General features: G+C 47.0%; 1 pseudogene across 1 annotated transcript; it reads right to left on the reverse strand.

The window, feature by feature from the left end:
- Positions 1-2,630: 2,630 nt before the first annotated feature.
- LOC308616298 (inosine triphosphate pyrophosphatase-like) lies at positions 2,631-3,093 on the reverse strand (annotated as a pseudogene). The gene has a single exon. The product of its transcript is annotated as an inosine triphosphate pyrophosphatase-like (transcript).
- Positions 3,094-6,302: the final 3,209 nt, after the last annotated feature.

Here is a 6,302-nt window from a genome sequence, read left to right on the forward strand (position 1 = left end):
CGGCAGGCGGACTCTCAACCACTGCGCCACCAGGGAAGCCCCTAGAACTCATGTTTTTGTTTACTTGTGTCAATATATTAGATGAATGTATATTTCTATTTTAATTACAGGTTTCACCTCTAATTTCTGCAATTTTTATAACCATACTCAGATGCTATTTGCACATTACTAAACAACTAAATTCCCTACAATGATATGATATATTTAAGTATTTTTAGATGGTAAGAAAACATACAGTACCTAAGGAGGCAAAAGTGGAAGGAAAAATACAGACAGCCTGATTTAGAGCAGGCTGGCTGGTTCCGGCCATCAGACTGCAAGTAGTTGGGTGAGTGACTCTCAGAGTGAATCAGAAGATTCCAAATGTCAGCCTCATAACTCCCCCATTAGTGCAAGCTGAAAGGACTCTCAGTTGTCCCCGATCCTGTGTCATTCATCCAGAATTTTGACAGCAGTTGGTTTCTCCCAACATCTTTAATGAGCAGCTCTGGGAGAGGGTAAGAGAAAAGCCTGCTAATTCTCACCATCACCTCCAGTGCTTTTAATCAGTGCTAGGAAGCCTGCTGCCAAAATGGGCACTAATTACACATCCCTCAGAAACAGGATTGGGTTTGCTGCAGCCCTGTGCCAACGAGGCTGTAAACAAGCGTATTTCTTCCTTCTGTGCAGAGAGAATACCTGTCTTTGTGGTCGAATGAAGCCAGGGAGCATGAGGGGCCCCTGGAGGAGGAGGGGGATTGGGTGAGGACTCCAATGGAACCAGGAGGAGCTGGAGTCAGCAGAGGACTGCAGTGCAACTCCACGGGGGATTCTCACAACCGATCCAGGCAGTCACCAGGACCCAACCCAACACCATGCCAGGGTCTTCCTGGGGTCCAGCTCCATCCGGCTTAGTGCCTCAGCCTCACAAACTGCTAGAACTTTTTTCTGCCATGAACCTAAATCCCTGGTTCCTGTGTCAGTGGCTCCTGCACATGCTGGCTTGGCTGCACAGAGGCCTTGCATCCCCAGATGCTCCTTGGGGGATCTTAGAGGCTGGCAAGGTCATTAGACCCAGTAGCAGGGTTGCCAACTAGAAGACATGTCTGCTAACCTAACTTGAATCTTTGTGTTTTCCATTCAGCAACACTAAACATAGGACTAAAAGGAGGCATCTTTTTTTTTTTTTTTTTTATGATCCAGCAATCTCATTTCTGGATATATATCCAAAAGAATGAAAACAGGATCTTGAAGAGATATTTGCACACCCACGTTCATAGCAGCATTACGAGCCAAAAAGTGGAAGCCATGCAAGTGTTCATCAATGAACACAGGCAGACCTCGGAGATATTGTGGGTTCAGTTCCAGACCACTGCAATCAGGCAATTATCGCAATAAAGCAAGTCACATGAAATTTTTGGTTTCCTACTGCATATAAAAGTTATGTTTACACTATATTGTAATCTATTAAGTGTGCAATAGCATTATGTCTAAAAAAAAGTACATACCTTAATTTAAAAATACTTAATGGCTAAAAATGTTAACCATCATCTGACAATGCAGGATTGCCACAAACTTTCAATTTGTAAAAACATAATATCTGTGAAGCTCAATAAAACGAGGTATGCCTGTAAACGGATAAAGGAAAAAGTGGTATACATATACAATGGAATATTATTCACCCTTAAAAAAGGAGATCCTGTCACATGCTACAACATGGATGAAACTTGAGGACATTACGCTAAGTGAGATAAGCCAGTCACAAAAAAACAAACACTGCAGGATTCCACTTATATGACGTATCTGAGGTAGCTGAACTCTTAGCAACAGAAAGTAGAATGGTGGTTGCCAGGTGCTGCGGAGATGAGGGGAAGGTGGAGTCGTTATTCAATGGGCATAGTTTCAATTCTGCAAGATGAGAAAGTTCTAGAGATCTGGTGCACAACAGTGTACACTATTGTATTGTACACTTAAAAATGAAGATGGTAATTTCTGTTACCTGTTTTTTCACCACAAAAATTAAAAATCTAATCAGGGAGCGTAAAGTAAAACATCTGTGGACAGTCCCTGGTGGAGCCACTGGCATAGGGCTATGGGAGCTGTGGTGGGACTCTGGATTTTATCCTGAGCAGAAAGGACAAAGCAGAGAAATGATGTGCTTGAAGGTACACTCCTGCCACGGGGAGGGGATGGATGGGCTGGGGCAGGGCGGGGAGCAGGCCAGCCCATAGGGTGGTCTGGACCCTGTGAGAAGCAGCTGAATCTATGGTCTGATAGGTAAGCATGGGGGCACTGAAGGGCAGTTTTGAAAGGAATGAGTTGGGGGGAGAAGGAAGATTCTGTATGAGCATAGAAAGTTGGAAAGGCTGTGAGATGTTCAAGGGAAGCTGTTGCCTCAGCAGTGGGATGAGGAGATTCAAGCTTGGAGAAGTCTGGGCTGTAGATGTAGCTCTAGGAGTTGTCACCTTCAGTTTCCACATCTGCTTCTCAGGAGAGCATACACTGCAGAGCTCTGGGTATACCAGGCCCCAACAGCTGTAAGCCATTGTGCCTTTCCAAACACCGGACTCAGGGGTCAGGCTGACAGCACTTCTCGCTGTGGTACCCAGGGGCGCGCCCTCCCCACCACAGTCCTGCAGCATCACCGCGAGTCACAGCGCCCTCTGGCGGCACGCGGGGGAACGAGCGTGGGTACGCACCGAGGTCCGGCCCCTGAAGAGGCGCACAGGCTCGCTTGGGTCCCCAGTGCTGAGCGCGAACGCGCAGAGTGCATAGGCCGACTTGTCTTGGAACCCAGCCAGGAGCTGGTGGAGACCTTCAGGCTTTAACTTCTCCAGAAACCACTTTATGTAGGGGCCAGGGAGGCCCCCAAGGGCGTTGAAGCACAGACAGGTGTCTTCCACCAGTACAGGGCCCTGCACCTGGCAAGCTGCCTCCTGACACTTCCGAATGGAAATCTATCTCATCAGGCTCTCCTTGGTACTCTGGCAGGTCAATCTTCTGTGCCACCAAAGTGCATGGAAACTTATCTCCTAGAATTCGAATGACCTCCTCCAGCTTCTTGGCGTTCCCCGTGACAAGCACGATCTTCTTCCCGGAGAAGGAGGCCGCCATTCAGGAGGCATCTTCTTAATCTGTCTCTCATTTCAGTCTAACCCCCCATTAGACCTATGTATAATCTACCCATTAATTATCTCAGGGATCAAGTCTGATTACAACTGCTTATTGAGATAAAAGACAGACTCCTCGCCGAGATGTTCAATGTCCTCTAAAAGGGACCCCAGCATCATGTCCAGTTCCTTCATGTTATGGACCGAATGGTGCTCCCGAAATCCATACATTGAAGCTCTTACCCCAGTACCTCAGAATGTGACTGTATTTGGAGATGCGTTCTTTCAAGAGGAAAGTTGGTTGAAGTGAGGTCACTGGGGTGGGCACTAATCGAATGTGGCCAGCGTCCTTATAAGAGGAGGAGATCAGGGCACAGAGACCAGGGGCAGGAGCACACGGACAGAAGACCTGTGGGGAGGCAGCAAGGGGACAGCCACCTACACACCAAGGACAGAGAACTCAGGAGACACCAACATTGCCCACACCTTGACCTTGGACTTCCAGCCCCCAGATCTGCTGTTGACACTGCCCAAGCAGATTAAGATGTCACTGCCCTACACACCCAAACCCTGGCTCAGCATTTCCAGGTGGCCCTCAGGCTCCTTCCTCTTCTCACCCCTTCTCAAACCATTCTTCCCACTGGAGTGCCCTCTTTCTACTGCCCTTGTAACCCTACCTGTTAGAACTTTGTCCCCAAAGTGTGTCATTACTTGCCACTTCTTCATGTTTTCCAGCCAACCCAGGAGGTGTCTCACTCCCTTGCAGGACGCCTTCACAGCCTGGGAGAATCTCATGGGAATGCATTCCTGGAAACAACGTATTTCACTCATTCACTCATATGACTGGTGTTCCTGAAGCCTGAATCTCAGGCTCAGCTCAAGTCTTGGCTTAAAGCTACAAGTTATTGGATCACTTGGCTCACGTGCCCCTCAGTTCTCCCACGTGGACCCTATATCTCTCACTCCATTCTACACTTGCTCCCCAGGTAGGTGTGCACATCAACAGCGACTATCATTTTCATCACCCGGGGTCCCTTCTTCTGAGGGCAGCGTCCCCTCGAGCGGCTTCTCCTCCCACTTCCCTGCATGGTTCCCACAGGACTGGCCATGTTTGTGGGTGCCTGTGACCCATGCTGGCACCAATAAATTACTATTCTCATTTCCCTGGACCAGAGGTCACGTCCAATGGCCTCATTCTGTGGCTAAAATTGTAAGATGTGCAGCCCAGGTGCTCTCATTCATCAAGATGAAAAGAGGTAGAAGCTCGGAGAGAGGAGGAGAAGGGGGGAGGGGAGAGGGGAGGGGGAGAAACAAGCCCACAGGGAGAAGCCGAACAGAGGGGCTGGAAGAGGAGGTCCTGAGAGGGCCCCACACTTGGTTCTCTATCCTCCAAGCTCCTGCTTCATTTCTGCTTCTCTCATTGCTCCTTGGGCAGCTGAGACCTCCCAGTGACTCACTCTTTGTTGTAAGCTAGTCATGTTGTGTTTCTAACACTTTTAGCCAAAAGAGTCCCTTCCTATGACAAGACACTCAATGCATTCTCTAAATTGTATTGAATTATAGTTGTTTTAGATAACTGCTGTTTTTACAAATTTCAAAATAATGAAATGCAGTTGTGTTCCTTCCACATCCACACCCCTGCTAGCTGGAGGTTCCGGCATATCTGTCCCACAGATGGCATCCACGAAGTCTGATGCCTCGCTATTTATATACAAACGGTGGCCCTAAGACATTTGGAAATCCGTGAATAAATATTCCCGTCATTCGATTCACAGCATCAAATTGTTTAACAGCACTGCCTGGATGGATGATGCAAAGTGAGGTTTCAGCCCCTAGCCACGTTCCTGTAGGTGTGGAATTGGAGGGGGCGGGGCAGCACCCACAAGAATGCAGCTTATTCCACGTACCTCTTCCGTTTCCTTCTCAGTCAGCCTGGAGCAGGCTTCCTTTCCAACTGGCTGTGTTGCAGAGGACTGGGAAAATTAATGAGTTCCTGCCTGAAAAACATCTCGGAGCTTCTCCTGAAAGGTGGGAAATAAATACACGTTGTTCTTCACATTTTGATTTGAGGAAGGATGCATTCAAGAAACAAACTCTCCCTCCTCCCCTAAAATCTGGAGTGGTTTCCCCAAAGCTACCATTGTGGGGAGAGTACAGGGGACTGGGGGTGAGGAAGAGGGACTAAGGCAATCACTACAGACTTGGGGGATGTCACAGCAGGCTGCATCCCCTGCTTCTGGCCAGATGTCAGTCCAGTAAAAGCACAGAGTAAAGATTTATTCCTCTGCTTGCATTATATCCACACAGAAAATTTGGTCCTGTAACCACAGACCAGTGCCAAAATCTGTTTGGTTCATTTAAATTTTTGTATTTATTTTAATTAAGCACTAGCAGAATGCCATTTGCACTGGTATATTGAATACCTTTGTTGTAATTAACAGCACCAAGCTGGAGAGATGGGCTTCCTCTACATTCTTTTAATTAACTGAAATAGTTCAAGGACAGATTCAGGATCAGCGATAATTTCTTTACCGACGCAGACCTAGGGACTATGCCATTCATTGACAGTAACTAATTTTTTTTAAAATTCAAGGAACTATCAGAATATATTTCTGTTTTTATAGTCATTGTCAGAAGTAAGAAAGCTTAGCAATTGTGTTAAATATTTCAAGTAAAAAAATCCTCATTCAATATGGAAGAAAGGTAGAAATTCTAATTTGCTTGAACCGGGTAAATGACAGTAATGATTCAAACAGTTATAAGTCACATGGGTCCTGCTAGCCACGTGAAACCCAAAATGCTGGTCCCGAGTCTATTCTCAGGGCTTCCTACAATTAGGCAAGTGCCCCATCTCTCTTTACTTTGCCAATGTTCCTTTTTCTCTAACATCCCCCAAACCCTCCCAACATTTAAAATATTTAAGGAATTTTTTTTTTTCTGTCCGTCTGCTGAGCTGGAATTCGTTCCCCTATGTACATCAGATGCCATTCCTCATTAGTCCAAAGAGCAGCTTTGGAGTGCTAATGCCACCTCCCAGCCTTTTGGAGACATTAGTGCATCTCCTGCATGACTGGTGTGTACAAGGAAGCAATGAGTTTGCATTAGCACTTGGAACCTCAGGGGAGCAGGTGTGTGTCTCTCCTTCACACACAGCCCCAGCCCTACCCTGCTGCGTCTCCATTTAACCCTCAAAGACAGTAGTTACAACCTCAC

Source organism: Mesoplodon bidens (genome assembly GCF_964165515.1).
Source record: "Mesoplodon bidens genome assembly, chromosome: 4".
NCBI lineage: Eukaryota > Metazoa > Chordata > Mammalia > Artiodactyla > Ziphiidae > Mesoplodon > Mesoplodon bidens.